A 26698-nucleotide genomic window follows, 5' to 3' on the forward strand; every position below is an offset into this window, starting at 1 on the left:
CTCTAATAAGTTATTTCTGGTTTTAGTTCCTTGATTGAATCATAGGATCTGCCTACATTTCTGTTCATTTATCTTTTCTTCTTTTATCTTTTAAACATTTACATTTTTCTCCAGAAAGTTGCTCAATTGTATTTTAACACTTCCTATCTTAAAGATCCTCCTTGATAGGGAAAGCCAGCATTTCACTTAAGTCAGCAACCTAGAATTGGAAGACATCTTGGATCATTTTGTCTAACCTACTTTCCCAAAGTTATAATTCCCTTTCATCATTCTTAACATACTTCTAGTGACAGTAAATTGCTACTTCAAAGGGAAGTCAATCATTTTGGTTGGACATACCATACCTAATAGCATGTCTGTGTTAATTCAGCTGGGATGTGTTTAGCTGCAAGTAACGACTCTAATTCAAAATTGTTTCAACAAAGATGAAAATATATTATTTCATCTAATAAGAAGGGCTCAAGTAGACAAGTTTCAGAGTTTGTAAAGTCAGTGTTTCAATACATGTCACAGACCCAGGATTTCTCCATCTTTTTACTCTGCTATTCTTAGTGTATCAGCTTGGCTCCCGTCATTGACACAGGAGGGCTGCCATTACTCTGAGCATCACATGCAATCATCATATGTCTAGCAGAAGGAAACAGGACATACCCTTTCTGACGCTTTTTTTGGTGGTGTTAGTGATGACACCATTCCTGAAAGCCCTCAGGAGACTTTCACCGCAGCATCACATAGTGGCAATGAGACTGGACAACGAGCTACACTGCTTGGGTTTGTATCCTCATTCTACTTACATACTTCCTTGGGCAAGTATTTTTAGTCACTTTAGCTCTCAGTTTTCTCAGCTGCAAAAGTTAGATACTCATACAACCTACTTCCTAGGGTTGTGGTTAGGATTAGCATTAATACACATAAAGTACTTATAACAGTGCCAGGCATCCATTCAGTAAGTGCCCAGTTAGTGTTTGCTATCATCGCATCCAACAATTCTAATTGAGCTACATGTCCATCGCTGAATCAGTCTCTGGCAAAAGGAATGGGGTTACTATGATTGCCTTGGAAAACTCAATATCCTTGAAATGGGGGCTAAAATGTGCATCTATATATAGATAAATGAATAAAACTTGGACTCAACAAGGAAGAGAGAAAGGATGGATGGCTCTTGGGGAGGCAACCAATAGCGTTGAGTGCACAATGCACAACTTGTCTTTGCTTTTATTCCATTCATTGTTAGTCTGCAGACTTTGGTAATGTGAGGAGAAACTGGAGGCAGAGACAGTATTATGCTTAATATATACTAATGATATGTTGAAATACACACATTCTAAGCAGATTCATGCTTGAATCATCCTTGAAAACCTGAAAATACATTTAAAATACCTAACAATTAGTTATTCATCTCAGATACCAGTACAAAAGAACTTATCTTTTTACATCAGTTTGCAAAGCTGTATTTGCCTACCTTCTCTCATTTAATGCTCACAACAACCAGGTGATGTATGAAGGACTGGTATGATAACCAGGTTGCAGATGAGGAAACTGAGGCTCTTCAAAATCTAGGGGGATTTTTAGATACAGAGGTAAGAAGTAGCAGAATTCACACTTAAATTCAGATCACCCATTTCCTAGTAAGAAGTCTTTCTTCTCTGTCACAGTGCCTTTCTTGTACAATACGGACATTTTATGGGGAAAGGAGTGGGTATATATAGTGCATGGTTAGCATGCAGGAGGTCCTGGGTTCAATCCCCAGTACCTCCTCTAAAAATAAATAAATAAATAAACCTAATTACCTCCCTCCCCTCACCCCACAAAAGAAAATTTAAAAAAAAAAGCATTAAGAAAAAAAAAAGCCATTCTGAAACATTTTCTTCAGTTACAATTAGCAGTGGCTTGCTTTAATATTACATCCAAAAATTAAACATAATGTGCCAAAAGTATGCCAGCATTATTTGGACACGGAGCTGGCCATGGCATTCTTAGCACCATTTATTCTCAGAGATGTGGACACACACATTTATATGTCACTGTTCCACGAAGGGTTATCTGGAGTCTTCCATTATTAATGAACATTCTTTCTTCAAGTGCCCAGTGTTAATCGCTAACTTCTATTTTTTTTAAACCAGAATTGGCAATGGACTGCTTGGAAATCTGATTGCAAAGATATGATATATGAGAAACATTTTCGCAGAAAGAACTGATGACCTAAGTAAACACTTTCATCCCAGAAAGGTAAAATTTGGATAAATCTTCATTAAAAGCCATGTAAAGTTGTCAGTAACTGACATCTTCCTTTAAAAAAAAAATCTTCCTAATCAGTGGAATGGGTACTTAGTGACCTTTAAAAAAGTTTAATTACCATTTTGACAGGAAGTATTTGGTGTGTTTTATAACTGCTGTAATCACTGTTATTTACGTCACGATACCCCATGTTTCTGTCAGAGACTGTAGCTGGTGCCCCTGCCCTCTGAACATCTGGTTAAATGCTGCTGCACCCCATTTCCATGGTTTGTGACAGTCCAGAGGCCTCCTGGTGATTTCTAAGTATTTCCAGGACTTACTCTTTTAAGATTTTCTTCTCTACACTCCAAGATCCTAAGATACTAAGGGTCTGCTCCAAGGAACCAAGTATGAGGCCTCAATCTCTTCACTGGTTTCTAAACTACAAAAACCAAAACCAAACCCAAATCATTCACTCTAAACATTTTCTGGGTTTAATAACCCTCCCCAGGAGTTGGAGCGTCACAGGGTCGGGCTACACAGAGAATCTCCTAGACTCCTGCCGCCATGTCCCTTCCTGTCTGGAGGAAACGGAGCAGCCCTCCTCCTTTCTCAGACACCCCAGGTCTTCACAGAGTCCCACATTCTCACTTTCCATTCTGGGGCACTTGTTAGGGTATTGCTCTTACTCTTCTGTTTCTAGGACGGAATCTGGTGTCAACTGCTAGTATCAAACAATATTTTCTCACTTCTTTCCATTGATAATTCACCTTGTCCAGCATCCGAACCATAGCTTAAAGCAGAAATAAAACATATTACTAAAAGTTGACTTGCCCTGACTTTCCTCCCCATTCTTTTCCCAGGTGAAACCATAAATTAGATCAGAGGTTGGCAAACTACAGCCCGAAGGCCCAATCTGGCCACACCCATTTGTTACCATTTTTTGTCTAAGGCTGGTTTCCTACTCATTACAACAGTGGAGTTGACAAGTTTCAACAGAGACCATGTGATCCACTAAGCTAAAACTATTTATGATCTGGCCCTGTTCAGAAGTTTGCCTTGATTTAGGCAACTCTCTTAGAAGTACTTTACCTGTACCTAAGGCTTTGCTGTTTACAACATTTTCATTCACCTTATTTATCTTGATCCTCTAGCACCTCTGAAATACCTATTCTCCTCATTTTATGATGAGAAAATTGGAAAGTGTCTGGCCCAGGATCACACAGGTGGTATGTGACAGAGTTGGGATTAGTACAGATGGATCTGTTCGTACCCTCCAGATGATGCCCTTTGGAGGGGAGGGGGAACTAATCTGCCATTGAAAGAGAAGAGCCCCACTTATCTGTCAGCTCCTGTGGTTGAAGGGCAGCTATTTTTGTTTGGCCCTATTCCATGCATTCCTGAATTCTTGAGCTAAACTTGCTAGCTCAGTTCCTTTCTCCTAATCTATTAGTGGGACGAAGAATCTAAAAAAATGGAGATGAAACAACTGCAGGTTGGCTCTTTTTAACTCTGCACTCGTCCGGATAGGAGTAGAAGGCATGGAAGTGCCCCAGAGTCCAGGAGCTAGACATGGATGCAGAAGTACCTCAGAGCCCAGCTGCTGCTCTAGCTTGGCTCTGCCCCTGCTTGGGATCATTGGCTTGGCCTTCTCACTCTGAATGCTTTCCACAATATTAAGCAGACTGTTGAATAATGATAGCACAAATGAATGATTATGACTTCATTGGGAAAATACAAAAGAAGAGATGAAATTCTGTACTGGTTTCCAAAAGTGGCTGTCATCATTCCTTCCCTCTTCGTAGGTGCATGGTGCTCTTCGCATCACATGAGTGGCAGTCTAATTATTCTTTTCCCCTTGAAGATGGGTGATCTTTGGGACAAGTGTGAGGTGGAAGTGCCATGCTGGGACTTCTGAGACTAGGGGATAAGAAGTTGGCAGTCTCTGCTCTGGTCTTTTGGAAGGCTCACCCTGAGACACTCCGTCTCAGAACTGAGCTGTCATGCTGTGAGAAATGAAAGCCACACAGAGAGGTGACAGGCAGATGTTCTAGTCAAAGGCTCCAGCTCATCTCTCAGCCAATAGCCAGCATCAACGTCCAGCCACATGAGAGCACCATCTTGGATGGCCAGCCCAGTGGAGCCTTTGGATGATTACATGAGACATCTCGAGCAGGAAGCACTCAGACAACCTGTGAAATTGTGGAAGTTAATACACTGTTGTTTCAAGTCACTAGATTTTTGCATAGTTTTATGTAGCTATAGATAAACAAAAAAAAGTTTAGGAATGAAAAGATAATTTAGTTATATACAAGGAAAATGAACCTATTTTATGAAACCAGTCAAATCAACTAAGGATCTCATTGTCCAACAATAATCAGGAAAAAGAATTCCCTAAAGTTAGTGTGACAAAACAAGGTTTCAGATTCCTTTTACCTCTTTCACTGCTTTAGGGCGAGAGGTGTGGATGGGAGTACAGTTGAGGAATGAGAGGCATACAGGAGGGAACAAGGTCTCTAATGCCTCAAGGTTGTGTTCGTTGTTAGCAAGAGAAAGTTTCCTCTTGTAAAGATTTCAGGCATAAGAATCCTGTCTTACTCCTGGGGAAAATTAAAGAGGTACAGAACAGAAATTTCAAAATACCTTCCAAGGACAGAGCCAGGAATGAGGATCTCCAAAACTTTGACTTAGAGAAGTGGGCCCCTGCTTGGGGGAAGAACTAAGGAGTAGAAAAGAGAAGAGGGATGTTGGAGAGACTCCAGGAACTCGTGGGTTTCCATCTGAGGCTGGCTGGCTTTGAATGCCCTGAAAGGCAGTCTTGCAGGAAGAAGGAAGAAATATTTGGCTCTATCCGCTGTTCTCCAAGTATACTCCCAACTGGCTAATAAAAGTAAGACTATCTATGCAGCTCACCATGAATCGTGTCCATGCTTTATGACCTCATTAGTGTATGGCTTTGAGTGAGCTTGTTTTCCTTGCAGAAGAAGGGTGTCCATCTTGGGGAATGAGGGATGACTGAAAATGTCTTCCTTTGAATTGAGAAGAAATGAGGAAGTCCCAACATCGTGTTTATTGGGTTTTGAAAAGGGTGAGTGTGTGTGTTCAGAAACAAGGTCAGTTCTCTGGAGCAGTGAGTTTTAGTCTTTCCTTCTCCAACACCTCCCAGCACCCCCTCAAGCCTGTGCTTTCACTTTCTCTTTCTCCCTTCCGCTCAGTGCTCGGCATGCCATTTCCCCATCTGAATCTACTCTGCACGCTTTTCTACCCAGCTCTGCACAAGAAAGCTGACTTATAAGAACTTTATCAATGGACTCCCTGGGCCACCAGCTCTGGTTGAGATCAGCCAATGGAGGAAGACTGAAGGGAGGGATAAAAGTGAGATCAGCGTATTTATTTCCCTGACTTTCTCTCTGCAGAGTCACCTTGGGTCTCCATTGCTTTGGATGCAATGTCAAACCTTCACCCAGGATTCAAACTCCCATCACCCAGATAAAGGCTTTCTTGTCAACCTTATTCCTATTCCCTGCCCCTCTCTATCTCTCCTCCCATTTTTCTTCCATGCAGATTAATCTTCAGCCAAATCAATCCACTTCATCATTTCCAAGCATGCTACAAAGTTCCCACCTTGTACGTGGTCCACCATGTTGTATGGGGTACATGGCCTTTGCTCTGCTTTTCTGCCAGCTGAAAGTCCCTTTCTCTGCACACCCAGCCCTCCCACTGGATAGTGAGCTCTTGGAGAAAAGGACTGCTTGCTTTCTTCACTCTGCATCTCTCCTGCGCAGCGCGGTACCTTGGACATTCTAAGTATCCTCAAAAGAATTTGTGGAGTAAATTAAAGTAGCTGATCCAAATGGCAACTTTTCAGGAACTGTTTCTCATTTTATTTGTTTGAGAAGAAGAGGCAAAGTTAAGGCTCAGAAATGAGAGAAATGAGCAAGGTAGATGGCCAGGGTTTTGTATTGTAGGACAATCCTTAACTCTTCCCTTTCAGAGCAACATCTATTTGTTTGTCTATCTACCAAGGATTCACCTCGATCTATTAGCCCACATTCGTGCACAACTAGAAGGATAGGGATTCAGCCTAGACGAGAAAGAAATCTTCAGTGTTGCCATTTGCCAGTGGCACATGCTCACTACATGCTGAATCAACTGAAGGTTGATTAAGTGTAAGCTGTTCAAGGTGCTGTAGGGGAGGGGACACTTTCTTCCATGGTTTCTCCATATCTATCTGGGTAAAGAAGTAAGACAACTGGATTCAGCAGAAAGCCAGAAATTGGAGCAAGAGAGTTGAAAGTTTAAACAGTTTTCGTTTTTGGACTGGAAAAGTGTACTCTTCTAGTGTTTGATGTTCCAAAGAGATTCCTTCAGCAAGGAGTTAAAAGTTAGATGTGGCCCAGTGCCTAGTGAAGTCCTGCGGGAGGCCGAAGGGAGGCAGTGGATGAAGCAGTGCGGAAAATGTTACTTCCAAATTTTAGTTATTCCCCCAGATGGGCCCCAGCTCTCACATTTACCCTGTACCTTAAAACAGCATTTGGGGAATCATTAAAAGCTTTCGGTGTCACTATTTTAATTAAGAGTGAAAGTCCTACATGGGCCAGACACACTGAGACTCTGTTACTGGCGGCCACTGGGGAGAGACGGAATGTCAAGTGAGTGCAGGCTCTTGGCTGCAGAGTTCTAGAGCCCCTTATTGAAAGCTGGTTTCGCAAGATTATTTCACCCAGCAAGGACACTGAAACGGAAGTGAGGTGTTCTCTCTAAACCTGTGTCTGTATCTATAACATTGATGTCCACTGATATACGGGAATAAATACGTAGTCAAATAAAGAAAGAATTTACATTTTTTGATAAAGATTGCAAAAGTGTTGTGACTTTGGCTACGTGAAAAGCTAGACTTGAATCTTAACATGCGACTTATGACAGCATCTGCCACATTTGGAGCCTTCATTTTTAAGCTTCATCCTTGGATCCCTCGCTTATATGATATATGTGAACTGGCAATCAGGGAGGTAATACGTCATGCATATTATTATATCTTCTTTCAAGAGTGTGCAACATATTGTTTAACTGACAAACAGCACTTTGAAAGTATACTTTCCTCAGGTTATTCTACCTCTCCTCACCTTTTATGATAAACAAAGCCACTCTTTTTTCAAATCCCTAACTTATTATAATACACAATTGCTGAATGCGCAGATTTTGCTACTCAACTCCACTTTTTCAGCTTTGGAGGGGATCCAGGGATATTTACTTTAAGTACATTGCAGTCTTACTATAATAAAATATTGTATGCGGAACATTTCCCAATAACTGCCCACATTAGGATGCTGTGTACTTAGCCATTACTACCCTTACCCAGGGTACACTGTATCAGAGAAAACACTAAACTTTAACTGTTTCCTCCTTTGGGAATCTGAGAGATCACTTTGCACAGATTAGTGTGTTATATATTCTAGGCTCTGTAAAAATGGCGTTTGAATGCAGATTTTAGTATGCCTGCCCTCTGTAGATAGCTATGCCACGAAGACAGGAATCCACAAACACAAACATGTGATGATTCTACATATACTTAGAAAACCCTTCAGCATGCTAAAAAAACATAATTTACATATAACTTCACATGGCCCAGCAGTACCTCGTTCAGGAAATACCTCCAGAGCTGCAGACACTAGCGTGTTAATGTCTTTGATTACTTTCATATGGTACACTTGGAATTGTTAAAACACAGCTGCCACACATCAGAAGGTACTAGAAACAATCTGTTGGACAATACAACAAGATCGCAGTAAATGAATTTCAGAAATATCCCGTGCTAGTTACCAGGGGATGATTTACATAAGAAAAGGAAAAACAGCAAAAATTTTAAAAGTGCCAGATTCATCAGGAAATATCCCCAAAAGTCAGTGATCATTTTTGGTCTTAAACATCCCCTCAAGATTAGTCACACTGCTATGTATCTAATGGAAAAACATATATATACATAGACAATCGGCAATATTGATTAATACAGTCTTTTTCCCCTCAAGATGACTTTGCTTGTTAAGAGCAAAACTTGACACTTCTGGAGGACTAATGATTATCCAAAGGTAGAAAAGTCACCTTTCTAGAACAAATCTCAAGGGGTGCTTTGGTTTCTAGCCCCCGCTTCTAAGCGCTGTGACAACTTACCTAGGGTAGGCAGATTACCAATTCTATTCTTAAAACTTTCCAATGAAGATGATTCAGCAGCGTGTGTTAGAAGCTCATGTCAAACGAGCCACCTTAAAGGACTTGGAAAATGTGAGACGTAATCCCAGTGGGTATGCAAAGTTGCTAAAACACAATAGAGGAACTTGAATTCTGTCTGAAACTGAGTCTCCGATTACTAATATTTTTTAAAGCAGGCGCAATTTTGATGAACAGAGTTTCCTCAAAGCATACAGATGGTTTTAGTGTTGCTAATGGAGTAAGAGGTTATCCTATACATTGCTGATAGATCACAAATTCTCATTAGTGATGTGTTGCTTTAACAGCACTGGGTCAGAAGAGGCAAATTCAGAACAGTAGAGACATCTGATGCTCTAGCAAAACGAATGTTACCAGTATTGATATGTGGAAAGTGTTAGTGTACAAAGATGTTAGAGACGTGAATTTGAAAATGATCTGTCAACACATACAAACAAATCAAGATTACATACTAAGTTCGAAGCAGACGTTTTTCTGGTTCTCATTTATGTGGAAAATGAGTAAGAAAAAGAGTCTAGAGATACTTTTTTTTTTTCCATTTGATCTACAGTGAGTAATACCCCCCAGAGAAATTGCCGATGAGCATTTAAAATTAATCGATTCAACAAAATCTTAAGGAGGACTTACGCTATGCTAGGGAATACAGCTGGAAATAAGACAAATGCTTTGGACTGTTGGGTACTTACATTTTGTTGGAGATAGACTGGCAACAGACAAGGAACTAAAAGAAAAAGTCAAACCAGATAATTTCAGCTGATGGTAAGTGTCACTAAAAACATAAAACTACATAATGTGAGAGAGTGACTGTGGGTGGAGAGAGAAGCTTAAACATTTGTATAGTTGGAGAAAGCCTTTCTGAGGAAGAGGAATTTAAGCTAAGATCTGAGTGACTAGAAGAAGCCAACTTTACAAAGCTTTGAGGGAGAATATTCCAGAGAGAGGAAACAGCAAAGGCAAAAACCCTCAGGTAAGAGCGGGCCTGGCCTGTTCAGGGGACGCATAAAGCCAGTGAGGAGTGGGGCCTGTTCGTAATGGGAAGGGTGCACTTTCACTGAAGCAGTTTGCATGTTTTTAGATTTTATTTTATTTACTTTTTTAAATTGAAGTATAGTCAGTTTACAATGTTGTGTCAATTCCTGGTGTACAGCATAATGTTTCAGTTGTATATATGCATACACAAATTCCTTTTCATATTCTTTCTTGTTACAGGTTACTACAAGGTTTTGAATATAGTTCCCTGTGCTGCACAGTAGAAACGTGTTTATCTATTTTATATAAAGTAGTTAGTATCTGCAAACCTCGAACTCCCATATGTTTTTAGATTTTAGTTTGAGCTCAAAAAGGTAAGCACTTTGAAGATACTGGAAACCATTTCTGATGAAAGATATCGTTTTTACCTGTTCTCCCAACTGTCAGAGAACAACTGTGTTTCCTCAGAAGTAAGATTCTATAATCATTTGGGTTCTGTGGGCTCTTGCTGTGGCTTGTGAACACTGGATCCCAGGCCTCTACAAAGTCCCCGTCTTCCCAACCAGTCATTCCTGGAGGTCCCAAGGTCACATCTGCTCCCCAATACCATGTGGCTCTATGACCATCCATTTCCTGCAGTCACGGCTGCCTCTGTGGGTATGGCCCCATGTGTAGGCCGCACTGAGTCCCCAGGCCTGGGGTCACCTCTGCTGGGCATGGCTTCCTTCGTTGTCTTGGGACAGCACCAGCACCTTCAAAAGGCACCAAAGACCTGCACCTCCACAATGCCCTGGGATGTCCCAACTGCAAGCAACTTCTACAAAGTAGGGGGCAGTGCCCCTTTTATGTGACACTGCCCTACTTAGGAGCTCAAAAACACAGCTCCTTGTGACCACTGTTTTACAGTTCAATGACAGTCTTTTAAAGTCCTATTGACAAGGCCACCAACTTCCCTCCCCACCACGCCCATCTTCAGACTCACACACCATGTGTGCATGGGGTTCTAGCCCGGAGACGAAATGCAATGGGGGTGACCACTCTCCTCCTCTGAGAGCTATTCCCGTCCTCAAACAAGAGCATGCTTGGTCCCTTAAGTGGATCTCTACCTTTGCAGTCGCGCAAACATGAGCCTGATAAGCCCATTCTTTCCGATTTCCCCATATGCCAGACGTGGGTGATCCCCACTTGTGGACATACCTTTGTCTGAGTTTGCTACTGGCTCTGTGTATCTATGCCATTGCTATCAAAGTCCCCATCTCTTCTGGACTCAACTGTCAGGGTCATGTCGTGGTGGAGCCCAGTAGTGCATGAGCTTGCCCCTCATTTAGGTCCCCTGGAGCAGCTTTTGGCAGCTGGACACCAGTGCATTTTTAGTCTCTCCTGTGAGATGACCTCCTGCAATTTCATGATCTCTTCCAGGCCTGCAACCATTTTTTTTTTCAGTCATGGATATGACATTTTCTGGCTCTAAAAACTTCTTTTCTGGGCCTTTCATGTCCTTTATGACTGGCAGCTGTTTGGAGCTGCAAAACAATGCTATGGATATTCGGTCTGGCCAGATGGAAGGACTAATTCCCCAGGCTACTGCCCCAGCCACACATTCTTTATGTTGTAGTTCATGCAAAGCCTCTGGCTCAGACCTCCAAAAGTACATCCTTCCAGATTTACCCCTGGTTCTTAACATGGGCTGCATTCAACCAACTCCCCTCCGCACTGTCCTATCCCGGTGGGCTACCCAACAGAGCCATGCATTTTGTGTAATGCATAAATGTGTGGAGGGATAAGGGGCCTGATCCCTGCTGGGCAAGCTGTGCTCCCAGAAAGGGGCTGTCAGCCTGAGAAAGGTGTATCTCCTTACCACTTGGACACTCACAGAGGCTGCCTTTTTTTTGTAATTTGTGCAAAGACACTCTTTGTGTTGCCCTGACAGGTGTTGGGAGAAGTGGCTCATTTCTGCATCCTAATTATATCCTCTGGGAGCCAGCCTAGATGTTCCATTGTCTTTGTTCTCCCAACAGTCTCACCAATTCCCAGAGAGAGGACAGAACATCCCCATGTCTCTTAAAAGAGCTTATCATTCAAGGAGTGGGTTGGTTCCTGCTTCAAGTACCCAAAGTGGTACCCAAATTCTCCAATGAAAGAGATCGTCATGCTGGCAATTCAACTTAGAAAGTGGGCACTCTTGTGACATCCCAACTAGAATGATGAGGATTTTTCCATGCCTTCAGAAACTCTATTGAGGGGGAAGTAACCCGATGACAGCACAACCCATTGACATGGGTATGCACCTCCAGGACATCAACCATCTAGCAATTTGGTGAGAATGTACTCTTGGCTTTGCACTAGTTATATCTGCATCAGGAATCTCACAACAGGACAGGAAAAGATGCCACTCTTTTTTATAAGCTCTTGTCACCACCCACTAATGCAAAATTCTAGGCCTCTGCAAGCTCCTCCCCTTCCCCTAAATTTCTCTTAGGTAGTATCTCCAGTAAATTCAGAAATAAGCCAAGTTAGTTACCATGCATCACCTTTGTTTTTGTTCTTCTGATATGGCTCTCCGTGTCCTGTGGTTGGCATGTGGACCATGTCTGATCTCTACCTCCACCTCTTCCGTTAGACATTAATATATCTCTGCCTGTCCCTACCGCCTTACTCGGGGGACTGCAGCCTCTGATGGGCCCAGCTGCTGCTGCTTTGGCAGGCTACCACCCCCACTGCTCCTCCTCCACCAACGCCCAGGTCCCCATGAGATGCCACAGCTGTTCAGCATCCCATTGTGAGATTAGGGGCATATTCTTCTTCTCTTTAGACTCTTTTACATTAGAGGGTTCCCAAAGCAATAATGCATGTGCTCTAAAACCTTAGACTGGCTCTCCTAAGCAGCCCTGCCATCTTTACTTGTATTATTATCTGTACTAGGCCAGGAGCTCATCCAAGTGACAGATGCTCTGATGTATTCATAATCACACCTCCCTGGCCCTGTTCCTGACCAAGCTTGTGTTGGGTTCTCTATTCCTTTTGGATGACGGCTGCCTGGAACGCTCCTTATCTCATCATATAAATCGACCTACGGAAGGCCTATCTTGCTTGTTTGCCAGACTCACAAACTTCCCCAGTCCCTCAGCCTGTATAGTTATTTTCCCAATTGTGATCAGGTCATACGTGTGTGTGTGTGTGTGTGTGTGTGTGCGCGCGCACATGCACGTGCACATATATATACACACACACATATATATACACATACATATATATATAAAAATACATATACATATATTTCTTTTGCTGTCACTGTGTCCAGTTGTTTTATAAAAAAGTTTGAAACATTCAACCACTTCAGCAATTTTTTAAATGTCAACATATATTAACAAGAGATTCAATCAGTAAGCCTCTTCCACATCCTCTTAATGCAGTAATGTTTCAAAAGGTTATAATTAGGACTAATTTGCTTGGTGGTTAATGAGGTCATCATGAATCAAAAATGTGGAGTAAGATGTTAGTACACTTCTTCATTTGTATGCAAGAATATGTGTACTGGAATGAGACAGTAAAACATCTCATTTTCAACAGAAGTTGTGTTTCAAGAAGCTTAAACTCCGTCCTTAGGTGAGTGTACCACTATTCTCAGCTGGGCATTTTGTACAAGTGCATATGTATGGGCTTATGTGTATCAGCTTCACAGAACTTTAACCACCCCCTCCAAATAAAAAGTAATGCATTCTGAGATTTTCTGGGTTAGAGAAGGACTGTTAAACGGAAGAGGTGATTTCGGAAGGCTTCAATGCTTGTGTTGGAGAACAAGTTTAATGGATTGGATAGTTGACTCAGGGTTAGAGTAATCCTTTTAAAAAAGTGTTCTTTATCCAACCCCAAGATTGCTGCAAATGTGAACAAATTTAAAAGTTTTTCTTTCAATTTATGAAAGAGATGCCCAGTGGTGTGATGGCAAATATTTAACAACTGGCTCTCCAGGATGGGGGGCAGGTGGAGAGGAAGAGCTAATCTGTAGGGTGTCTATTTCTACTGGGTAAATGCTTTCATCGTTTGGGATTTCCAGCTGCCAGCATGATGTCTCTGCACTTGGAGTTGAAGGGGATTCTCAGAGTCTCCAGATATCACCACTGTATAGTCTTTCAACCACACAGGCACAAGAGGTGTCACTGACCTCAAAACAGATAAGAAAGAGTCAAGTGCAGTACACTAATAAGAAAGCGGTGGGCTTTGAATATTTACTGCCTATGCTTTTAATGTAAGCTATTTAATTATGAGTTGATTTAACTTAAACACTTGAATAATGACTGTGTTTAACAAGCAGCTCACAAAATTCTTGAGAGTTTAACAATCAACTCTTGAGAACTGGTACCAGCTGACTCTAGCACACTGCCCCACATGCCCAATCGCTCAGGATATGTAAGATTCGACTTTGGAAACAGGAAGGGTCAGACAACGTCTCATACCACTAATACTGGCAAATAGAGGCCTCCATCACTTGTGGAATATGCTGGAGTGGCCTTCTGTTAATAAAATCTCAATTAATTAGAATCCTTAAAAATCTTCTCAGTTAACTAGACTGTCTTTTTATTTTTTAGAAAGAGAAACAAGTTGTAAGGTTGATTTAGTGTTTGCTCAAAAAGGTTTCTAAGTTGATATATCAATTTATTTTAAAAAATATACTATACATAAAATAGATACACTATATGAATAAAAAATATACTATATATAAAATATAAAAAAAGTTTCTTTTGTATGGCCTTGGGAACCATATTCAATATCTTATAGTAACCTATAATGAAAAAGAATATAAAAATGAATATATGTGTGTATATGTATGACTGAACTATTACGCTGTACACCAGAAATTGACACAACATTGTAAACTGACTATACTTCAATAAAAAAAAATATTCCAAAGAAGGCTTAGAGGTTCATGTTCTAAACTTCCTATGCACCAGGGAAAAATAAACAAACAAAAGTACAAAGAAAGCTAAAAGAGCAAACCTCAGGAAGGGAAGTTGCCTGGATAGCATGGTCTTGATCAGCAGCTCCGCCCTGTCCTGGCTGGAGTGGGAATGGTCACTTGGTCCAGGTCTCCAGCAGACAAGATGGGCCTGGCACGAAGGGCTCTTCCCAAACAGATGTGCAAGTGCCCAGTTGAGGCAGTCACACACCTTCCCTCAGGGACTTGAACTGCAGGAAAGAAAGAATTTGTCCAGTGAGTGATGGGAGTTGCAGCTGAAAAGAGGTCAGGAGGCAGCACCTGGGCCAGGTAAGTTATAAATAGAAACCATGAGTAAGCAGATGACAAGAGTGATGTGCCAAGTAAAGTAGATATTCTATAAGAGGGAAAAAGGAGCAGCCTCTCCCAAATTCACCTAAATTGTTGTCAATTGGCCAGTTCCAGACCATATGCAATCCCTTAAATAAACCAAGGTTAAAATGAAGATACACAGTCTGCGTTGTATCATAGGTAGAATAGCAAATGTACATAAAAAGGCAATGAATTGAGATCTCATATTAAGTTTTTGCTGGTATTTATAGTGTAGACCCTTACAGACACCAAACAGAAGAATGGGCAAATGTTTTCAAAGGGAACTTTATAAATGAGGCAGAACATGCTTTACATGGTCACTTCTTAGATTAATTCTTAGCTGTAATCGGCTTGTATTATTAAATAATTCAGAGAAGACATTTTACTAGGCACTAAGTATTCATGGCTCAGGTATGCAGCTTTTCAAGAATTTAACCTGAAATAAAATGGAGAGAATCTTTGAGGCTCTTTCAAAAATCAATTATCAAAGGCAGCTGGGTGACAAAATGATACATCTGATTTCCAACTTCTTATATCTTCTATAGCTTCAGCTAGCATTCCATGCAATTGTTGTTGTCTTTCGAGGGATAACATCTAAGTAAGGTACTACCTTCATAGAAAACTTCAAGAAAATTATATTTCCACAGATTCTTGGAACATGCAAGGTAATTTTGTTTATTGTCTCCCATTGGAGCCTCAACTTCAGGAGCTAGGCAGGCACTGTAATCCCCATTTCTCAAATGAGAATACTGAGGCTCAGAGAGAAGGTACTTTACTTTTTATTATACAGCTAGAGAATATAGGAGCTTGGACTTCAACCCCAGAAATGATAAGAATGATAACTAAGATTAACTGAGCTGTAGGTATGGGCCATGTACTATTACAAGCATATGTTATTCCCATTTTATGGATGAGAAAACAGAACTTTCCTAGACCAAGTTGCTTTCAAAAAGTTTTGAAAATGCTGATTTTAAGATACATACATGTTTTGGGGGGCTTTGAGTGAATTAGCAGCTGAGAGTGGAGGTGGAGTTGGAGAGGAAAGAGAGCTAGCTGTGTAAGGCCTGCAGACAGAACATCAGTGTCAGCTCAGGAAGGGACAGAGTCATAGAGATACACTGTCATCTACCAGAGTCAGGCCAGGTAGGAATGATGTGAGAAGGAGAAACTGCCATTTCTCCTGACTGAGAAAAAAAACTCAGAAAAAGGAGAATTGCTGAAGAGGTACTAGGCAGAACGTGGGGAAGAGGGATTCAGCAATCTAGATTTTAGGAAGTTGTGTTTGGTGCCTTTGCCTCTAAACTGAGGGGTATCTCCTGGTTTTCTGGAATGCACAGGCTCTCCCCTAGGGCTGCCGGAAAGACTGAATGAATGCACCAGATTTTCAACCAAATAGAGGACAATGAGGAAGAACCAGTGACTGAATAAGACAGAGATATTGGGGTATCAATGAGTATTTGGTTTTCGCTATAAAATTATCCATCTGTTTAGAGCTTGCAACTTTAAGACTTGCTTATACTTTAAGATTTTAACCTCAGGCCCTAAATAGCTGTATATTGTAGAAAAATTCCCCTGTATAGTGGTCGCTGGAGTCACTAGCAGTGAATTCTGCTAGTAACTTGGAGTGTCTTCTCTTTTGGGATACCTGAACTGGCTTCATCATCCCCTAAGTAGAAATCACAACAAGATTACTTTCTAAAACATTTGGGTCAACCAAGCATTTGTTGTAATTAAAGACATCCTGGGGCTTCACGAATCTTAAGTCTGGAATCACTTCTGTAACATTTCCAGAAACCGAACTGTCTCCCTTCACTCCCACTGCTGTGATGTTTTCGATCTCTAAACCAGCTGAATCTTGTACCTGAATTACAACAATGGCTGTCTCCTGTGGAGCTCCTCAGGAATCCTGCCACACCCTCTTCCCATGGTCTCTGGTGGATTTCTCCCTTTCTGGGCTTCAGTGACATGAAGGAACTACGTCCCCATCTCCAGCCCAGGTCTCTCTCAGGATGTGACTTCACATCTCTCAGCTGACCATACTTATATGTATATACCACGGGACTATTATCCTCCTATCCCCTTACCCAAACCAGCTGCTCAAATGTGTGAGATTTAGGTTACTGCCTTTCTCTTGCACAAGCCAGAAGCCTTGGGTGTTTCCAGTCTTCCCTCTCCCTCACTGGCATGACTTGGCATAACTGGACTAACTCCACACCCGCCCTCTCCAGACTAACGCACTCTCAAAAAGGCAATGAGAACGAGCTTTCTAATAGGCAGATCTGGTCCTGTCCTTCTTCCAGTGTAGACACCTCTTCAGTGCTTCCTACGCTCTCAGGATAAAATGACAACTCCTTAGAGTGATAAACGGGCCTTGTTGATTTAGTGTCTACTACTGCCTGCCTGCCAGTCGAGCTTCCAGTCATCTCCAAACCTTCAGTGCCTTCTGTGTGTGCTGCTCCTTTCTGCTCCTAAGCTTTGGGTCCTGCCGTTCCCTTTGCCAACACCTATCAGTCTCACCCTCCACTTCTTTTACTCATACTATCTTTCAGGTCCCAGCTTAGATGTTGACTCATCCAGGAAGCCTTCCTTGATTCCAGAGACTGGGTTAGGCATTCCTTCTATGGGCATTTACCTACGTTAGTGCTTATTGCAGTCTCTTTCCTCCTTCCCTGGGCTGTAAATATCTTAAGGGCAGGTACTTGTTTATTCCCAATTGTACAACAGTGCTTAGTACAGTGTCTGACACAGAGTTGATATTCACATTGTTTATATTATGCACCCTGTATTCAAAATATCTACGTATCAATTGAATAACAACAACATCAATATAAATTCCGTGAGTAAAGGAAGCTTTATTTTAAGTTTCTCAAGTGCATTATACTAATATGAAGGCAGTTGAGAATTGTTGCATATCTTTTTGTAATCTTTTGTCCCAGAGGCATTTTAATGGAAATTTGAGTCATTCTTTTCAAATTCTCTTCTATTTACTTTACAAAATGACTTCAGCACCTGTCTCATTCTCTTTCTATACCATTTTTAGAGGCTTTAACATTTCTGTTAATAACTTCATTCCCACTCGGCCTCAACCACACCAGCTGGCCATACCAGAGACAACATGATTCCACAACACTGTTGCCTGTTTGAGATCTGAAATTCTGACCTTCCCCTTGGAAATGCCACCTCTATTTCTTCCATCCTCTCACCACTGAGGCATGTCAAATGCCTCCTGGCTCCTTAAAGTTTTTCAGTTTGTGGGATCCAGATCACCCGTCAAATCACATCTCTCTAGGACAGACCTCGCAGGCAGCCAGTTCAATGTTACGTTTGCTATCAAATCCAAATCCCTCATTCTCTTTACATTTTATCATTCATCAGTTACGAATGACTTCCAAGAGGGCTTTCTCTTCTCACATCCTGAGACTGCTGAAAATTGCCAAAGAAAATAATAAAAATATGCTGATTAGGTCAGTAAAGGTTTTGTGCAATCTCATCAGCTGAACCTTAGCAGAACCAAGTACAATATAAAGAATTTCTTGTATCCATCTTGTTGTGTACACCCTGTCAAACCCCTCAGAGCAGCTCCAAATCACCTCCCCTCTTTTAAGTCCACAGCAGAGGACTTTCCTGACTTTGTTAGAGAACTTTTTCTGCAAAGCCATTGGAAACATTGGGCTAAATTTCCACTTATCACCATTCCTGTTCTAAAATTCTACCATTGGAAGAAGCAAAGCCATTGGGAAGAGAGGTTCCATGGAACAGATGGTAGCTGAACCTAATAAAGAGTAAGGGTACTCTTTTCCTGAAATTGAGAGAAAAGGGCAGAGATAAAGAGGAAAAACATGGAAAAATAAGGAGAGAATTTGAGGTAGAAAAAAGCTGAGTTCAGAGAGTAGATAACTAACGTCCTCACTTTCTCTCAGGAGATGTATTTAATAGAAGGATCCTTGGAGTGGCCACTGGAAGACACGCCGTTTCATTTCCCCTTAATTTCTCCATCACCCCAAAGAAGGAGTTGAACTACCTGGCCTCTAGCACTAACATCCTAGGATTCAAGCAGACTTTCTGAGCATCATAAAGGTTCTCATTAGTGGTGGGTGGGTAGGTGGTACAAAAGGTGTCGGGAATGTGTAAAGGCGTTTTGTGGTGATACAATGACAGAGATGTTCCCTTAGCATTCAGTGAATGGGAACTGACAACGTGCAGGACTAACCTCCACAAGAAAGCAGTGTCCCCGCCCAGGGGAAATATCAGTGGGACCTCTTTAGACTGCTGCAGTCACACTGTAGAAGTCCTGAAGACAGGAACCATTTATTCTATTTTTTGAGATCTCTTGGCAGTGACTCTTCATGACCAGCTGAGTCTGCAGTAGGTGCTCAATAAAGGCTTGTGAAAAAAAATTCTGTGTCCTTACAAACCTGCACATTATGTGAATTTTGGTGACTCTACTGACGATTTCCCATTGACATACGTTTTAATTTCAGAGGCGCTTTATCTTCGCTTCTGATTGACTTTTAATTGGCAGTGAGTCCTAACGCAGAGAGAGCTCAGTTATTAAAATGGAACCCTGCAGGGAATCCATTTGTAAAGCGATAAATCCTTTTAGAGTGTGAATAATCACCCATTAATTGATCTGGTTTGTAAATCTGAATTTTCATATGCTACATTTTTTTCCTTAAGTGTGGGCAAAACTATGGTCTCCTCGTTATAATGTCAGACTCCAAGAAGGGTCTAACATGTATGACAGTTTTTATATTTTCCAATTGAGTCCTTTTTAGTAACTTCTAGGCTTTCCCTTCAATTAATTCCTTTTATAGGACATCTTGAACAATTCTATTTAAATACTGATTTGTTGCTTGTGAAATAATTGGTCTGTTCACTTATTTTCAAAATACGATAGAGAAACTATTTGTCTCTGGGGATCTCTAGGCAACTTGAAGACTTAAAAATCAGATTCATTCCTAGAAGGTTTCCTTTAATATTGAAAGGCTCTATTCCACCTTCTACCAATTTCTGAAGCAGAGTCACAGACTGGCCAGCAGAACCCTGCTACATAAGTGTTTGTGTCTGAGATGACAGCAGAATTCAGATCACCTCACCGCTCATTAAACAGCTCCTCTTGACTACAGAATACCCTCTGAGTTCTGGAGCACCGTATTCAGGATGGCTTCCTGGGACTGACACGATACTGTCCAGAGAAACGGTCACTTCAGTGAGTTGCCTCGGAGAGTGGTACAGGTGTCTGTCTGTATGACTGATTCTAACACATTCCATCCCTAGCCTCTTTTAGAAATGAACTCCGTTACATTAGGTTTTCCATCAGTAAACCCGTGCTTAATAATATTCCGTCCTGCTGCTCTGGGTATTATAACAGTTCATGCAGAAAGTACTGGATTAGCCTCATCACAGATGATGATGGGGGACAGAAATGTGCATGGAATATTATTACCAATAATTATAGAGGGAGTATTTAGCCTGGTGTTCAATCCACAATGCCCATAGTGTAGGGTATAACAAAAAGCATCTCAAATGGTCTGAAGATACCTGTTTCTGGAGTAATAGTACCACAGGGGTCTTGGGTAATGTTAATTAATATTTAGCAGAACTACAGGAGGGTTTTTTATTTAAGGTTTCTATGGCACACTTTTTTCCCCCGTTTCCATTTCAGCTTTTTTCCACCCCTTTCAGACTGACATGGGCATCATTCTCTATAATATATTTTCCTTTTATTATTCTGTCCTTGGACTTATTAATCCATCATTTTATTTGGCTCTGCTTTTCAAATGTTAGATATGAACTGTGATATTTGTCTTGGCTAGCAAAATAAACGAGATGGGCAGATTCACTCAGGATGCATCTTTCTTATGTTCTTTTATGTCTCCAAGAGAAACCTTGGAGACATGCCTCCTTCTGACTTCATTCCCCTTACTAACCCCGCCCTATAGATAACATACCGTGATCCTGAACACTGGTTAATTATTCCCCATCCAGATGGGAGGGAGAAGCAAGGAGGGAACACAAGAGGTTGATCAGAAAAACCTAAGTGATGCTACATCAGCACAGAAGCCTCTCTACCCAAAGAGAGTGGATTACAACTTAGAAAGAGACAATAACATTAAAAGCAATATTTCTGTCATGAGGCCTTCTCAGAGCTGTGAAACTAACCTGCTTGTATTTTTTTTTCCTACAGCCCATAAAAGGGCTCACAGCCAGAAAATACAAATCCCATAGGCTGCTATTATGCTGATGACAGTGAAGAAAGGGGGAAAATTGTTTCATTGCTGAATTGCAGATATAATTATGATATTTTATATATTTTGCAGCCTGTACCAAAGAATTGTATTAATATCTACCCTGCCCTATAGCGAGAGAGAAGTTAGCACCTTAATGCAGGGCACTCAGGCTCTGATTTTGCTAAGATTGAATCCCCCTGGCTATTTACTAATATGAATTTTGTGGTTAAAGGGAAATTCAGAAGCAGGTGATAATGGCTCCGTCTCTTGCAAGACCGGCGGATTCATACAAATCATCTGTAGCAGCACAGGGAGGGAAGCTAATTGTACTTGGACAATGTATCTTTCACTGCCAAGATCTGCAGCCCAAGTCTAACTGCTTACTCCAGCCAGAGACGGATACAATGGGGCGTTGAGAAAAATTTAAATACGTAGCTGTACTCCACAGGAGATATGTTTGGAAGTCAATTTGCGGGGCTGGCAAATCAACGCAATTACAACGAAGCAGCTGAAACTCCTGTTAGTGAGGTCACCTGGCAGTCAAGTCTCCATGTGTCAGAAAAGGGTGTAAAAAAGGAAAACGAAAACAAAAACAAAACATCTATCATGACTTTCAAATGTCGCTCAGACCACACGGCTGGGGTTGGTGATCCAGTCCGTGCCTTATAGTAAGAATTAAGTATTCCTGGTGAACAGTGAGCCAATAAATAAACAAACAACATTTTGGGAGATGCAGAATAGACAGGGAAATAAAATGTATAGTAATGAAATATTCATAACCTTGCATTTTATGGACCTCAAACACCAGTCCCATGATTTACACTATTTCCGTATGCAGTAGTATGGGATCTGCCGAACAATAATAAAGATGGCATCAGAATGCTACTGCCTGAGAGTCGCGGAGAAGGGAGGATTAATCAGCATTGTACAGGAGCTGTAAACTTGAGTAAACAGAAGCACACACAGGTAGTTGCTTCCCTGCACACGTTATGCTTGGCCCATGGAAATGGAGGAGATGAGACATGCAGTCATCATGAGAATGATGAGCATCCAGTCCCCAGTTTCATCAAAATACCCATACTCCTCTCCATGCTCGTGGTTGCTCAGGGGCGCGGGTACAGACCAGCCGCTCCCAAGAAAATGTGGCGGTTATTATTTCACATTAAGAGTCACCTTTCCAAAAGATCCCAAGACGCTGTATTTTGAACTTGGGAGTCTCCTTCCATAGGAAACAGTGGCCCAGGTTCCCTCTGGCTTCTGCCCTACTCTCCTCGAGCTCTGGTCAGGAAGGACATGATGCTGCAGATTCAAATGTGGGAGGAAGAGATAAACAGCCATACCATTTTGCTTCAAAGACTATTTCAAACATTCCTGCTACATCTCTGTCTCTCCATTGGAGAGCTGACCTCAAACCCTCGGTATTTATCTTGTCCCAGATTTCACAGGCACAACTGGCGGTCAGCACGGCCAGAGCTGCTGCTGCTCAGTCCTCCTCAATAGAGCTGTCTGGCTCCCATTTTTACTGAGGGACTAAATAACACACTCGCTGGATGCTGACAGCACCCTGTGCTAAGATGAAACTACAGTAACATAGCAAGGCAGTGCTCCCTGAAAACTACCAGGTTACCTTTGCATTTCTCTCATGTCTTTCCAACTTGAAAGAATCCTATCAGTCACTGGGACCCTGTTCTATACCCTCCTCCTTTTTAAAATAAACAAAATTAATTAGCCATCAACAAGCCTCTAAAGCATGAGACCAATACTCAGAATATACCCACTAAACTTCTGATGGGGCAAACTCTATGACTGTCATTAAAATTTCATCATCTATTGTTCAATATCACTAATTATCAGAGAAACCCAAATAAAAACTACAGTGAGGTATCACCTCACACCAGTCAGAATGGCCATCCTTAAAAAGTCCACAAAGGAAGAATGCTGGAGAGGCTGTGGAGAAACGGGAACCCTCCTACACTGTTGATGGGAATGTAATTTAGTGCAGCCATTATGGAGTACAGTGTGGAGATTCCTTAAAAAACTAAAAATAGACTTACCATATGAGCCAGCAGTCCCACTCCTGGACATATATCCAGAGAAAATGCCAATTCGGAAAGATACATGTACCCCAACGTTCAAAGCAGCATTATTTACAATAGCCCAGATATGGAAGCAACCTAAATGTCCACTGACAGATGACCAAATAAGAAAGGGGTGTGTGTGTGTGTGTGTGTGTGTGTGTGTGTGTGTGTGTGTGTGTGTAATGGAATACTACTCAGCCATAAAAAAGAATGAAATAATACCATTTGCAGCCACATGGATAGACCTAGGGATTATCATACTAAGTGAATTAAGTCAAAGACAAATATCATATAATATCACTTATACATGAAATCTAAAAAAGGATACAAATGAACTTATTAACAAAATAGAAACAGACTCACAGACAATGTAAACAATCTTATGGTTACTGTGGGAAAGGGGGTGGGAAGAGATAAGTTTGGGAGTTTGAGATTTGCAAATGTTAGCCACTATATATAAAAATAGATTAAAAACCCCCAAATTTCTTCTGTATAGCACAGGGAACTATATTCAAGATCTTACAATAACCTTTAATGAAAAAGAATATAAAAATGAATATATGTATGTATATGCATGACTGGTACATTGTGCTGTACACCAGAAATTGACACACTGTGACTGACTATACTTCAATTAAAAAAATAAAATAAAGTAATAAAAAAATTTAGCATCTATCTTTTGATATTTACTTTGTCATGGTAAGTCACATTTTTTTTCCATTTTCCTTAATGAGACAACACCAGAAACCCAATTTCCTTTGGTTATGCCTTAGTATTTTGATGAAAATTATTTAGCATGCCTGTATTTCTTGTCAGACTTATGGGATATATTTACTGTTTCAGGCCTGAAGGCACAATTACAAAATTTTTTGAGTGAAGAAACTGATCCATTTCAGAGAGAAGTTATACTCACTTATCTTGGTGACAAATACGCACAATTAACAGATTAACTATGAACCTCGGGGACTAAATTGCTTTTATCCCTTGCTCATTCCTCTCTTTTCATTGCTCAGAACTGAGAGGGCAAAGGGTAATGATAGTAGGTTCTCAGAAAGTGTTGAAGAAATGAATCAATGAATTCCATAGTCCTGGTCAATTTTTCTTGCTCCCACATGTGATGTGGTTGGCTGTCATGTTGTTACAGAAATTAATTCAAGATGGGATGTATTGCTGTCAAGAGTGACTTAGGAGGAATACCGAACTTAATTAAAACATAGTGTTTTATTGGATCTCCTGGAATTATCCTTTCTTCCAGGGCATCCCTCTTTTTTTTTTTTTTTACCACCCTCATAGCTTCCTCTAAGTGCTGGATTCACTTGGAATCTTTAAGCATATCCTCCTCTGTCATCTACTGAGGAATGCAGGTGGAACTGAATTTGCTCAATTCCAATGGTGTTTTTTTCAGAATTTTCCTATCTTGTCTGACTGTGTGTGTTTATCACTTATATTTTATACACACATATCTCACACAAAAGAATAAACAAGGTCCTACCAAAGAATAACAAGGTAATAAACTAAAGTTCTATGATACTATAGCCTGATTCAGAGCCTTTTAAAAGAAGAAAAGTTTAGAATATTTTGGGCCAGATGATTCTAACGTGTTTTATAGATACTGACAATGCTCAAAGATTAAAAATGATGAAGGGTAAATAAATCATTGAAAGTAATGATAGAATCCATCACATACCTTGGGAAACAAATGAGATGAGTTATCTCATTACTTGGGAATCATGAAACATGGATGCTTTATTTGGGCTGCAGAATTGGTTCTGCACCCATTATTTTGGACGGACGCTTCCAGCCACACAATCCTTCTAACCTATTTATTCAGGCCTTTACCCTTCCTGCAAATTCTCCCTAAAACACTTCTAAAAAGGGGTGTATTTTATTCTGGAAAGCTAATGACAGTAGCTTCCTAACTGAAGTTTTGAAGAAAATAAGTTGGAAACTCTACGTTTTCCTTTTCTTTCCCCTCCTGCTGGCATCCTTATAAATGTCTCGCTCTATAACATTCTGGTCTAAGTTGGATAAAACATACCTTCCCAGGATTCTCTATTTGCTAATAGAAAAAGAGTTGAATTGTTGTCACTGAACTTGCTGTGAAGTGCCTTGACTTCAGGTGAGCTCCCAATCAGCTTAGCACGGCAGTGCTGTGATTTGGGTCATAATTAAAAGATTTTACTACAGAAAATGACTGTGCTGTGTGTACATTCCTTTCATGTCCTTGAGGAAGAATGGCATCAATCATTTATTTGCCTTTTATATGATTTTTTAAAGCAGCATAGTGACAGAGAAAAAAAAAATCCCAAAGCTATAAAAGATAGACCTAGTTTCAAAACCTGGCTCTGGCAATGAGGAACTCGGGCAGATTACTTAACATTGTTGAGCCTTAGTTTCTACAGCTGTATAGTGGGCCACGTGGGGTTCCTAGAGATTAAATGAAATCATGTAATGTAAAGCATCTGCTATTTTGTAGGCATTTACTTCATGCTGTGTATCATTACTATATCCTCTACCACTCCCTTCTGCATTTCTATTTCCTTCAACATTCTACTCCTCTGTGAAATGGTGTGATTCTGCCAGGCTCTAAACTACTTGATAAGAAGTTATGAGAATTGATGACATCAGTGAGCTCATTTCCTTTTCAATCATGTATGGTCAAAGGACTCCCATCCGTGAAACATTTTCTATTTTTCCCTGAAAAAATTTCCTCTCATTGACCCTTTCTAACACTCTGCTTCTCTCCATCTGAGCCATAATTTAACTAAATACTGTGTTACAGCCCGTGGAGTAGATGACTCTCTCTAGCAGATCTGAAGTTCCTTGAGGCAGGCCATCTCTTCTCTTCTCCCACAGACAATCCCGCTACCATGTTTGAAATATTTATTGACTTGGATAGAGAATGCTGTAAGGGGCTCTCATGGAGTTGGAAGACGAAAGAAAATTCATCCTAATTCACTCTCCAATTCTGCTCTGCAGTGGCACACTGTTCAGTTGGAGAACCAACCCAAAGAGATCATCTCCACTGTGCAACTTTAAGAAAGAGAAAATAGCCTCCACCCTGCCCACATCAGGAGGCCCCTGGAGGAAATGCCCAGCACCCCCTGCGTACCCACCTCCCTGAGGTGCCAGACAGGGTCTGCTTTCCAATCCCTCCCTCCTGAAATGCTGCCTTCAGTAAAACCAGGGAAAGAAGAAAGCCAACTAGGGGTTCTCTGTCTAAGATTTATGTATGGCCTTTGAAGGGAAATAAACAATTGTCATCACACACTATGGTGGAGATGTGACACAAGCAGGCTGTGTTCTTTCAAAGATCTTTGTAAAGGACTGTGGAGCTATGACAGTGCATCCACGCTCTTGCTGTAGAGGAAGAGAATGATCGTAGTTCTTGCTTTTGGTGAAACTGGGAAATCAGGCTCCTAATTTTGAGGTTCCCCAATCTCCCTCCTTCTAGGGAGGATCAAACTAAACAATCTTTGAACACTGTGAGAGCTTTGGGTGTTTTTTTTTTTTTTTTTTTAATTCATCTAACACAGGTTTGGCCAACAAACAAGGATCACTGCAGCAGTTTCCAAGAGAAATGGGCTATGGAGCCCCTGCCTAGTCCGAATTTTCCCTCTGTCACTTACTGGGTGACCGGGGAAAGCTGCTTTTCTTTTCCAAAATTG

The 26698-nt window shown here is 41.0% G+C and overlaps 1 long non-coding RNA gene across 1 annotated transcript in view; it reads right to left on the reverse strand.

The window, feature by feature from the left end:
• Positions 1-1943: 1943 nt before the first annotated feature.
• The window catches only part of LOC116663135, a 133719-nt gene continuing 108964 nt past the window's right edge, over positions 1944-26698 (reverse strand). Inside the window, exons 2-4 of the long non-coding RNA XR_004319229.1 lie at positions 14413-14601; positions 9132-9166; positions 1944-4409 (exon numbers count right to left, since the gene is read on the reverse strand). This is a non-coding gene — a long non-coding RNA (uncharacterized LOC116663135). The remainder of the gene's footprint in view (positions 4410-9131; positions 9167-14412; positions 14602-26698) is intronic.

The sequence above is a fragment of the Camelus ferus genome, chromosome 4 (genome assembly GCF_009834535.1).
Source record: "Camelus ferus isolate YT-003-E chromosome 4, BCGSAC_Cfer_1.0, whole genome shotgun sequence".
Classification (NCBI taxonomy): domain Eukaryota; kingdom Metazoa; phylum Chordata; class Mammalia; order Artiodactyla; family Camelidae; genus Camelus; species Camelus ferus.